The sequence below is a fragment of the Astatotilapia calliptera genome, chromosome 14, assembly GCF_900246225.1.
Source record: "Astatotilapia calliptera chromosome 14, fAstCal1.2, whole genome shotgun sequence".
NCBI lineage: Eukaryota > Metazoa > Chordata > Actinopteri > Cichliformes > Cichlidae > Astatotilapia > Astatotilapia calliptera.
In genome coordinates this window covers 10683677-10696230 of record NC_039315.1, presented here as the reverse complement: position 1 = coordinate 10696230, position 12554 = coordinate 10683677, and positions in this window count along the sequence as shown.

The window sequence follows — 12554 nt, the reverse complement described above, 5'->3', positions numbered from 1 at the left end:
TGCAGACAGCATCGCTCTCAACCCCTGTCCAACCATCTCCCCCGTGTGATCAGATGGAAAATAGGCCGTCTCGAGCACTCTGGTACGCAGCTCCCATTTGTTGTCGATGTAATGAACTGTGAGACTAATATACGGCTCCATTGTACAGCTGGACCAGAGATCGGATGTGGCTGCAACGTGCTGTACATGCTGGGAATGATAGTTTTTGAAAAATATTTTCGTGATGGAGTTCATATCTCTTGTCAATTATTTTCATGAAGTGTCTGAACCCGTTGCGTTCCACTGTAGCAATAGGAGCCATGTCTTTTGCTATGCGGTAGCCTATAGCATTTGTGATTTCTTGCCATCTTTTGGAAGTTCATATAGTTGAGTACTAGCAAATGCTTCGGTTATTGACCGCTGCCTGGTGGAGGAAGACGTTTTTGCTGGTCCTCCTACTCTCTTCTCGCTTTGAGCTTTTTTTATGTCTTCGAATTGAATCACATGGTTGTGCTGCAGGTGGTGGAAGAGGTTGGTTGTGTTACCTTGACTTGACGCAACAGTCTTTTTGCAGAGTTTACATTTAACAATTTTTTGATCAATATCATCCTTGTTGAATCCAAAATGTTGCCAAACGATTGATGATGCATTTTTTTTGTTAACAAGCATCTCCTCTTCCTCCTCCACCAGCTCTACCTCCGTCGCTGCTGCTTCAACATTTAAATCGTCCTCCATTTGTTCACCCGTGTCTCGTCTTGTTACAGGTAGTAGAGTCATGTGACTCCACCCCGTCAAGTCTGTAACGTAGCACAGCGTCTTAAAGGGACATGAACATCGCCAACCTGCACATGCCTTTTCTTTTTTTTTTAGATACCGAATTTACCGACATGGGCAAAATGTCGTCGATGAGAGTCATAAATTTTGGTAACGATAAATTTTTGATATATCGCCCAGCCCTAGTATATATATATATGTATATATATATATATATATATATATATTTTTTTTTTTATATAAAAACACCCAGCACGCCCCTGCGGGCGGTTTATCCTTCAAGCTCGGGTCCTCTACCAGAGGCCTGGGAGCTTGAGGGTCCTGCGCAGTATCTTAGCTGTTCCCAGGACTGCACTCTTCTGGACAGAGATCTCCGATGTTTTTCCCGGGATCTGCTGGAGCCACTCGCCTAGCTTGGGAGTCACCGCACCTAGTGCTCCGATTACCACGGGGACCACCGTTACCTTCACCCTCCACATCCTCTCGAGCTCTTCTGTGAGCCCTTGGTATTTCTCCAGCTTCTCGTGTTCCTTCTTCCTGATATTGCTGTCATTCGGAACCGCTACATCGATCACTACGGCCGTCTTCTTCTGTTTGTCTACCACCACTATGTCCGGTTGGTTAGCCACCACCATTTTGTCCGTCTGTATCTGGAAGTCCCACAGGATCTTAGCTCGGTCATTCTCCACCACCCTTGGGGGCATCTCCCATTTTGACCTCGGGACTTCTAGGTTATACTCGGCACAGATGTTCCTGTACACTATGCCGGCCACTTGGTTATGGCGTTCCATGTATGCCTTGCCTGCTAGCATCTTGCACCCTGCTGTTATGTGCTGGATTGTCTCTGGGGCATCTTTACACAGCCTGCACCTGGGGTCTTGCCTGGTGTGATAGACCCCAGCCTCTATGGATCTTGTACTCAGAGCTTGTTCTTGTGCTGCCATGATTAGTGCCTCTGTGCTGTATTTCAGTCCAGCTTTGTCCAGCCACTGGTAGGATTTCTGGATATCAGCCACCTCCTCTATCTGCCGGTGGTACATACCGTGCAGGGGCCTGTCCTTCCATGATGGTTCCTCGTCTCCCTCCTCTTTCTTGGGTTTCTGCTGCCTGAGGTATTCACTGAGCACTCGGTCAGTTGGGGCCATCTTCCCAATGTATTCTTGGATGTTCGTTGTCTCATCCTGGACTGTGGTGCTGACACTCACCAGTCCCCGGCCCCCTTCCTTCCGCTTAGCGTACAGCCTCAGGGTGCTGGACTTGGGGTGAAACCCTCCATGCATGGTAAGGAGCTTTCTTGTCTTTATGTCAGTGGCTTCTATCTCCTCCTTTGGCCAGCTTATTACCCCAGCAGGGTACCTGATCACGGGCAGGGCGTATGTGTTGATGGCCCGAATCTTGTTCTTACCATTCAGCTGACTCCTCAGGACTTGCCTGACCCTCTGCAGGTACTTGGTGGTTGCAGCCTTTCTAGCGGCCTCTTCATGGTTCCCATTTGCCTGCGGGATCCCCAGGTACTTGTAACTGTCCTCTATGTCTGCAATGTTGCCTTCTGGTAGTTCAATCCCCTCAGTTCTGACTACCTTCCCTCTCTTTGTTACCATCCGACTACACTTCTCCAGTCCGAACGACATTCCAATGTCATTGCTGTATAGCCTGGTAGTGTGGATCAGTGAATCGATGTCTCGTTCACTCTTGGCATACAGCTTGATGTCATCCATGTACAGGAGGTGGCTGACAACTGCTCCGTTCCGTAGTCGGTATCCGTAGCCAGTCTTGTTAATGATCTCACTGAGGGGGTTCAGGCCTATGCAGAACAGCAGTGGGGACAGAGCATCTCCTTGGTAGATCCCGCACTTGATGGTAACTTGTGCTATGGGCTTGGAGTTGGCCTGATGAAGGCTCTTAGGGTCCCATTGATCTTGTACAATTCTAGGCATTCCAGTATCCAGCTGTGGGGCATTGAGTCATAGGCCTTCTTGTAATCAATCCAGGCAGTGCACAGGTTGGTCAGTCTGGTCTTGCAGTCTCGGCTGATTGTTCTGTCTACCAGTAGCTGGTGTTTTGCGCCTCTGGTATTCTTGCCAATTCCTTTCTGTGTCCCGCTCATGTATTGACCCATGTGCCTGTTCATCTTAGCCGATATGATGCCTGACAGGAGCTTCCATGTAGTACTGAGGCAGGTTATTGGTCGGTAGTTGGAGGGGACCGGTCCCTTCTTGGGGTCCTTGGGGATCAGGACCGTCCGGCCTTCAGTTAGCCATTCCGGGTGTCTTTCGTTAACTAGTAGCTGGTTCATTTGTGCTGCCAGACGCTCGTGGAGTGCAGTCAGCTTCTTCAGCCAGTAGGCGTGAACCATGTCGGGCCCTGGTGCTGTCCAACTCTTCATACTGGAGACCCTTTCTTGGATATCTGCCACTGTGATGGTTACTGGACCCTGTTCAGGGAGGTCGCTGTGGTCTGCCCTCAGATCCTCTAGCCACTGAGCATTGCCGTTATGGGTTGCATCCTTCTCCCATATGCTCTTCCAGTATTGCTCCGTCTCCAGCCTTGGTGGTGCTATTCTCTTATTGTTCCCTTGCCACTGAGAGTACACCTTTGCTGGTTCTGTGGAGAACAGCTGGTTTATTCTCCTGCCTTCTATCTCTCTGGTGTACCTCCTCAAGCGGCTGGCCAAGGCTGTGAGTCTTTGCTTGGCAGTTTCCAAGGCCTCAGGTATGGACAGCTTGCTGTATTTCTTAGGCACCTTATTTGTCGCACCTTTCTGCAACTCCGTTAGTTGGCTAACTTCCCTCCGTGCTACTTTGATCTTGCCCTCTAGCCTCCTTCTCCATGGAGGGTACTGCCCCTTGTGGCTGTTCAACTTGTAGCCAAGCATCTCACTGATCACTGCTGCCGTATTGTAGATCAGCTTGTTAGTGTCGGTAATCGTGGTTGTAGGTATTGCCCGTAGTGCTGCATTAACATCATCTAGCAGACCTTCTGAGGGTACTTCACGTAATCTTGGTAACCGGCTACGGGGGATCCAGGTTTCAAGCTTGGCCATGATCCTATTTTTCAGGTCAGTTCCTCTGGCACTCAACGATCCTTCTCCTATCGCACTTGGGGCTATGTACCCAATCTCGGGTGGGGGTGATGATATCTCCCCCCTGACCTGGCGTCCTGACTCCTCCTTGCCGTAGCATTTGTGTTGTACCTCGTCAATCTCTAGCTGTGAGAGCAGTCCCTTCTTTCGAATGTTGGAACACTGAGCTATATATATATATATATATATATATATATATATATATATATATATATATATATATATATATATATATATATATATATATATTAGGGGTGCAACAATACTCGTATCGATATTGAACCGTTCGATACAGTGCTTTCGGTTCGGTACGCATATGTATCAAACAATACAAAATTTTTAATTTATTTTATCAACTTTCCTTCTGACGATGCTGTCTGTGTTGAGCGCTCAGTGGATCTGCGCTCGACAGTGCAGCCTAGGCGGAGTAGTCGAACGCAGATCCACTGAGTGCAGGTCAAGCTAGCTAGACAGAAGTTAAGCTCTCCTTGCAACATGGCAAATTGAACCTCCCCCACCCTAATTCAGATCTGGCATTTGGAACTATTTTGGTTTTCATGTGACGTATGACCCTGAAGGTAAGCGCGTCATGGACAAAAGTAAAACAGTATGTCGGATGTGCCACGCAATGCTCAATTACATTGGTGGGAACTAGTGCATTAGCGCAGTTTGCTCGTTAACGTGTTGGCCGTCCAGCCCCATGCACGGGGCGATCAGGGGTAGCTTGTTAACGGAGATTTGCGTGTTGTGGCGTTAAGGTCATTTCAACGAGATTAACCTGAAAGTACTAGTGGGAACACAACGAATATAACTGTACATTTACGCCGACATCATCCTAGTGCAAAGACAAGTGGAAGCAAACAAAAACAACAAGCAAGCATGCTACAAACTTTAGCCGAGTCATTTAGACAGCCATTAGCACATGATTCTCCTTATGGGGACCTGATATGTTTAATATGCTGCTGAGAATATAGCCCAGAAGAAGCGTATAGTATAGCTTTTATTTTTGAAAGAGACATTTCTCTGTAATAAACTCTCTTTTCCAAAGATGAGTGATTCCTCAATCAGATACAGGGCTCGCAATATCGCTAGCCCGACGTCCCGGGGCTAGCGATTTTTCCAGTCGGGCTACCAAAATCTATCTCTGCCCTGCCCGTCCGGCTATTGTAGGAAGGAAAAATATATGTCAATGCTTTTGCATTCTTTCGGAAATGTAGCTGGGTAATTATGTCATTGGCATCGGTGAGCCACTGTCAATATGTGACATATTGAAATCGCGTTTGAATTGCGCTTGTTTTTTTGCTTTCACTTTGCAATCGCGCGAACTGTGTATAGAGAGCGACAGCACTGATCTGTGAGTGATGATAATTTGTGCACCAATTCCTCTGACATCGTCTTATTAATCGTTAGCTTACTACGCAAACATGACAAGTGAAATCTCCGGCAGCAAGCTTAAACATGTGAGAGGTTGATCGCGCAGAGAATCGCTGAGCGTTATGTGAGTGCGTGTGTAAAAGCAGCAGGATATATATTTTAGTTCTGCTGAGCCAAATAAGACAGGTCAGGGTGAAGAAGTGACAGCCAAAGAAAAGTGTTAGGTTTTGTATTGTTCATTGTCATTTATGCTTAGAAATATTTACTCATATATGCTTAGAAGTATATAATCATTTGAAGATTAAAAGAATGTCTCATCCTAGGAGGTCTGTAACAACTCTGTGTAGCATGAAGAGGGGGGTGCGTTCACTCATCTACAGAGTGTTCTGGCATAGATCCGTATCTTCTCTTGTTGATATATGGCATAGCAAACACACGTATATCTGTTTAAGTATAAGAGCCTTTTGTTCAGATGGACCCGCTAGACTCCTGGCACCAGCTTTGGGGAAGTCTTCACAGGGTCACATCTTGACCTCACACAGATCACACACACACACACACACACACACACACACACACACACACACACAAAGCCAAGGTAGGACATAGAGGGGGCGACACACTGTCTTACAGACTACCTCAACTTTTGTGTGGACACGGTCGCCCCTGCTAAGACGGTACGGTGTTATCCTAATAACAAACCGTGGGTAACACAGGAAGTCAAAGCTGTCCTCAACATGAAGAAGAAGGCTTTCAGGAGCAAAGTGAAGGAGGAGATGAAAGCAGCACAGCGGGAGGTGAAACGCTGCCTGAGGGAAGCAAAGGACACCTACAGGAGGAAGGTGGAACAGAAGTTGGAGAGGAACAATATGAGGGAGGTCTGGAATGGTGTGAAAACCATCACAGGCCACAACACCAAGAAAAGCACAGTGGGGGGGACTGTGGAGAAGGCAAACGAACTCAACAACTTCTTCAACAGGTTTGACCAGCCCACAACCCCCCCCACCCTCACCCTCACCTTCACTACAGAGTCCAATCCCCACTCTCCTACCTCCCTCGCTTCCCCCCCTTCCTGACACCATGACACCCCCCTCCAATCCCTCTCTCAGCAGCAAGACATCTCCCCCCCTCCCCTCCTCCCAAACATCTCCCAGTGTCACAGTGGATCAGGTCAGGAGACAACTGAGGAAGCTTTGCCCCAGAAAGGCAGCAGGCCCAGACAAGGTGTGTCCTAGGATGCTAAAGGCGTGTGCTGCTGAACTTGGGGAGCCGCTACAACGAGTCTTCAACCTCAGTCTGCGACTGGGGAGAGTGCCCGCCCTATGGAAGACATCCTGCATCGTCCCGGTCCCCAAAAAGAACCGGCCCAATGAGCTGAATGACTTCCGACTGGTGGCACTGACGTCACATCTTATGAAAACTCTAGAGCGGCTCTTCCTCAACCTCCTCCGACCACAGGTACAACATGCCCAGGACCCACTACAGTTTGCATACAAGGCAGGTGTCGGAGTGGAGGATGCCATCCTGTACCTCCTACACAGAGCCCACTCACACCTGGATGGGGGAAAAGGCACGGTCAGGATCCTGTTTCTTGACTTTTCCAGTGCCTTTAATACCATCCGGCCCTGTATGCTTCAGGAAAAACTGAACAGGATGGAGGTGGACCCCTACCTGGTCGCTTGGATCTCCGACTACCTCACCGACAGACCACAGTACGTCAGGCTGAAGGACATCACGTCTGACACAGTGGTCAGCAGCACAGGAGCACCACAGGGAACTGTGCTGTCCCCTCTTCTCTTCACCCTGTACACCTCTGACTTCTGCTACAACTCTGAATTATGCCACATTCAGAAGTTTGCAGACGACACAGCCATCATGGGGTGTATCTGGGATGATCAGGAAGAGGAGTACAGAAGTCTGGTGAGGAACTTTGTCGCATGGAGTCACACAAACCACCTGCAACTCAACACCTCAAAGACTAAGGAACTGGTTGTGGACTTCGGGAGGTCTAGAGCAGGTCCACTGCCGGTTCAGATAGAGGGGGAGGAGGTGGAGGTGGTCAACAAGTACAAGTACCTTGGGCTGTGGGTGGACAATAAACTGGACTGGTCATGCAACACAGAGCACCTGTATAAAAAAGCACAAAGCCGACTGTACTTCCTCAGGAGGCTGAGGTCTTTTAACATCTGCAGGAAGCTCCTGAGGATGTTTTACCAGTCGGTGGTTGCTGGAGTACTTTTCTATGCTGTGGTGTGCTGGGGGAGCAGCACAGCAAAGAAGGACTCATCCAGGCTGGAGAAACTGATCAGGAAGGCTAGCTCTGTGGTCGGCATGAAGCTGGACACTCTGGTGACAGTGGCAGAGAAAAGGACATTAAAGAAACTGATGAACATTATGGACAATGCCAGGCATCCTCTGCACACGGCCATTAACAACCAGAAGAGTCTGTTCAGTGACAGGTTGCTTCTCCCCAAGACAAGAACTAACAGACTTAAAAACTCCTTTGTCCCACACGCCATCAAACTGTTTAACTCCTCTCTGGAGGGGAGAGGGAGGGGAGACAGGAGGACAAAGGAGGGGGGAACAACTAAGCTGTAGTGCCTCTTCACCTCACTGTGCAATACCTTTTGTGCAATACTTTTTGTAAATAGTCAACAGTGCAATAGACCTCAATACTTGAAATGTGCAATTCACTTGTATTTTTATTTTTTATTCCTATTTATTCTATTTATCCCCTTCGTATATTTTATTTATATTTGTCTCTGTATTTATATATATATGTGTGTGTGTGTGTGTGTGTGTGTGTGTGTGTGTGTGTGTGTGTGTATATATATATATATATATATACAGTTGTGGTCAAAAGTTTACATACACTTGTAAAGAATATAACATAATGGATCTACTGAGTGTCCCATTATTTCTAAAACTCTGATTTTCCTCTGATAGAGTGATTGGAACAGATACTTCTTTGTCACAAAAAACATTCATGAAGTTTGGTTCTTTAATGACTTTATTATGGGTTAACAGAAAAAAGTGATCACATCTGCTGGGTCAAAAATATACATACAGCAGTGCTAATATTTGGTTACATGTCCCTTAGCCATTTTCACTTCAATTAGGCGCTTTTGGTAGCCATCCACAAGCTTCTGGTTGAATCTTTGACCACTCCTCTTGACAGAATTGGTGCAGTTCAGTTAAATTTAATGGCTTTCTGACATGGACTTGTTTCTTCAGCATTGTCCACATGTTTTCAATGGGGTTTAAGTCAGGACTTTGAGAAGGCCATTCTAAAACCCTTATTCTAGCCTGATTTAGCCATTCCTTTACCACTTTTGATGTGTGTTTGGGGTCATTGTCCTGTTGGAACACCCAACTGCGCCCAAGACCCAACCTTCATGCTGATGATTTTAGGCTATGTTGAAGAATGTGAAGGTAATCCTCCTTCTTCATTGTCCCATTTACTCTCTGTAAAGCACCAGTTCCATTGGCAGCAAAACAGCCCCACAGCATAATACTCCCACCACCATGCTTGATTGTAGGCACGGTGTTCTTGGGGTCAAAGGCCTCACCTTTTCTCCTCCAAACATATCGCTGGGCATTGTGGCCAAAAAGCTCGATTTTTGTTTAGTCTGACCACAGAACTTTCCTCCAGAAGGTCTTATCTTTGTCCATGTGATCAGCAGCAAACTTCAGTCGAGCCTTAAGGTGCCGCTTTTGGAGCAAGGGCTTCCTTCTTGCACGGCAGCCTCTCAGTCCATGGAGACGCAAAACACGTTTAACTGTGGACAATGACACCTGTGTTCCAGCAGCTTCTAATTCTTGGCAGATCTGCCTTTTGGTGATTCTTGGTTGACTCTTTACCCTCCTGACCAATTTTCTCTCAGCAGGAGGTGATAGCTTGCATTCTCTTCCTGATCTTGGCAGTGATGAAACAGTGCCATGCACTTTATACTTACAAACAATTGTTTGCACTGTTGCTCTTGGGACATGCAGCTGCTTTGAAATGCCCCCAAGTGACTTTCCTGACTTGTTCAAGTCAATAATTCGCTTTTTCAGATCCATGCTGAGCTCCTTTGACTTTCCCATTGTAGCATTTGTGGGCGTTTGTATCCAATGAGCCCTATTTAACCTGTCTAAGAGAAGACACCAGCTGTAGTCACTCATAATCACTCAGAAGAAGTTAAGAGGCCATGCTATGAAGCTCAGTTCACTGACAACTTTCTAAGTCACCAAAATTGCTAATTCATGTTACTGTATGTATATTTTTGACCCAGCAGATGTGATCACTTTTTTCTGTTAACCCATAATAAAGTCATTAAAGAACCAAACTTCATGAATGTTTTTTGTGACAAAGAAGTATCTGTTCCAATCACTCTATCAGAGGAAAATCAGAGTTTTAGAAATAATGGGACACTCAGTAGATCCATTATGTTATATTCTTTACAAGTGTATGTAAACTTTTGACCACAACTGTATATAATATTCTGTAACTCTGTAACTTCTGTCGGTGCTGTGCTTTTTTGGAAATCGAATTTCCCAGAGGAACCCACCTGAGGGATTAATAAAGTTCTATCTTATCTTATCTTATCTTATCTTATCTTATCTTATCTTATCTAAGGTACTCTTTGTGTGTATGTAGACGTCATATGTTAATGAACCTATGCATATTCATGTCACCTCAATAAAAGAGCAGTGTTACAGGAGAACGGACGAGAGCAACTGGGTTCAAGCGAAGGAACGGCGTTTGTCCGGTTCTCTCCCGTGCACGAGAAACATGAAGAACTTTGCCTACTTCGTGTCTTGCTTGCTGTGTAATTATATTGTCCTCAACGTTCCAGCGAATAGGTTCAAGCTACAAACCTATCAAAAAGCTTACCACAAAACGGAAAAGTTATGACAAATAAGTGTAGATAAGGCAAAAAGAAAGTGCAGCTTTATGGTTTCATGGACAAAAGAATTTCTGTGGCTGCAATATGACGAGCTAAATAACCAGGGCTGCACATAAGTGGTCCGCGGGTGCGCATTCGCTGTCAAAATAAAAAACACGCACAAGGGTTAGGGTTAGGGTTAAATTTAAAAACTGACGGCATATTGTTCAATTTGTCTTTTGTAAAAATGGATGCAGAAACTTTAATAAAAATATCTGAGGAAAAAGAAACTGTACTTTTGAGTTAAAATATATATTTATAATTTTAATAAATGACAAATTAAAAAGGCATGAACATTTTTTTTGTATCGAAAAAATACCGAACCGTGACACCAAAGTATCGAACCGAACCGAACCGTGAATTTTGTGTATCGTTGCACCCCTAGTATATATATGTATATGTATACATATATATATGGCTCGCGTGCGGAGTGAAGCAGAAAAAAGTGCGAGAAAGCGGGTGAGAGAAAGGGCTCGCGTTGTTCACTTCAAAGATCCGGCTCTAAGAGCCATTTCGTTCACAACCGACACATCACTAGAAGAAGGTGCTCTGGTCAGATGAGACCAAAATGGAACTTTTTCGCCAAAATGCAAAACGCTATGTGTGGCGGAAAACTAACACTGCACATCACTCTGAACACACCATCCCCACTGTCAAATATGATGGTGGCAGCATCATGCTCTGGGGGTGCTTCTCTTCAGCAGGGACAGGGAAGCTGGTCAGAGTTGATGGGAAGATGGATGGAGCCAAATTTTGGAAGAAAACCTCTTGGAGTTACAAAAGACTTGAGACTGGGGTGGAGGTTCACCTTCCAGCAGGACAACGACCCTAAACATGAAGCCAGAGCAACAATGGAATGGTTTAAAACAAAACATCTCCATGTGTTAAAATGGCCCAGTCAAAGTCCAGATCTAAATCCAATCGAGAATCTGTGGCAAGATCTGAAAACTGCTGTTCACAAACACTGTCCATCTAATCTGACTGAGCTGGAGCTGTTTTGCAAAGAAGAATGGGCAAAGCTGGTAGAGACAAACCCTAAAAGACTGGCAGCTGTAATTGTAGCAAAAGGTGGTTCTACAAAGTATTGAGTCAGGGGGCTGAATAATTACGCACACCCCACTTTTCAGTTATTTATTTGGAAAAAAATGTTTGGAATCATGTATGATTTCCATTCCACTTCTCACGTGTACACCACTTTATATTGGTCTTTCACGTGGAATGTCACGATCCTGGGTCTTTTGACCCAGCGTTTTAAGTTTTAGTTTATTTTTGATGTTTATGGTTTATGTTTAAGTTCATTAGGTTATCTAAGTTAATTTGTTTATTAGATTCCCCTTGTGTTTTCAACCCCTGTTAAGTCACCCTTGTCCTTCATGTGTTTCATGTCTGTGTTTCTTATGTTGTCAAGTTCATGTAGTCATGTCTGTGTTTCATTATATTTCCTGTTTTATTTTGAAAGAGGTTCTGTGTTCCTGCGTTTTGTTTTACTCTTCCCCTGTGGCGTCGTTATGTTCATGTTGTGTCTACTGTGTCTTTCTGTCCCATGTTTCAGGTCCCTATGTTCTGTCTCCCCAGTCTGTTAAGTTTACATGTCTTGAGTTCAGTCAGTGTGCTTCCTGTTTTACTTTCACAGTCTGTGTCCTATGTTAATGTTTCTAGTTTTGCTTCCCTTGTCTCGTCCTGCCTAATTACTCCCAGCTGTGCTCTCCTCCTGTGGCTCATTCCCCCTCGTTATCCCTCAGTGTATTTAAGCCCCATGTTTCGCTTAGTCAGTGTCGCGTCTTCCATCGTAGCTGTGTGATTCTCCCTGTGTTTCCATGTATGAGTTGGTATTAGTTTTCCCAGTTTAGTTTTGTTCTCTGTTTCCCTTCCACGCCAGCAATAAAGCTGTATTTTCTGAGTTTGCTTTTCGTCTCTGCGAGTTTGCGTTTGGGTCCTACTCTTGCCTGCACACAGCCGTATTGGGACATGAAATTCCAATAAAATCGATTCATGTTTGTGGCTGTAATGTGACAAAATGTGGAAAAGTTCAAGGGGGCCGAATACTTTTGCAAGCCAATGTAATCTAGGTGTAACTTTAAGCTTTATCAAAAGTGTAATTTTTAAGCCTAATTATAAAATTAGAGAAACCATTTGTCTTCTAAAGCCAGACTTATGAACTGGGGAGAAGCCTGATAGCTGAACCCTCTGCTTCTCATTCTACTTTTGGAAATGTTTATTTGTTTATTTATAAGGAACCCCATTAGCTTCCACAACAGTGGTTGCTAGTCTTCCTGGGGCCCAAGCCATCTAATATCTCCAAATAAAATGTTACAACAATTAGATCTACAGTAAAGTTTTACAATACTGAAATGTAAACATGTGAATATTAAAAATTATATAAAAGCAGAAAACCAAAACAAAACACTCAAACAAAA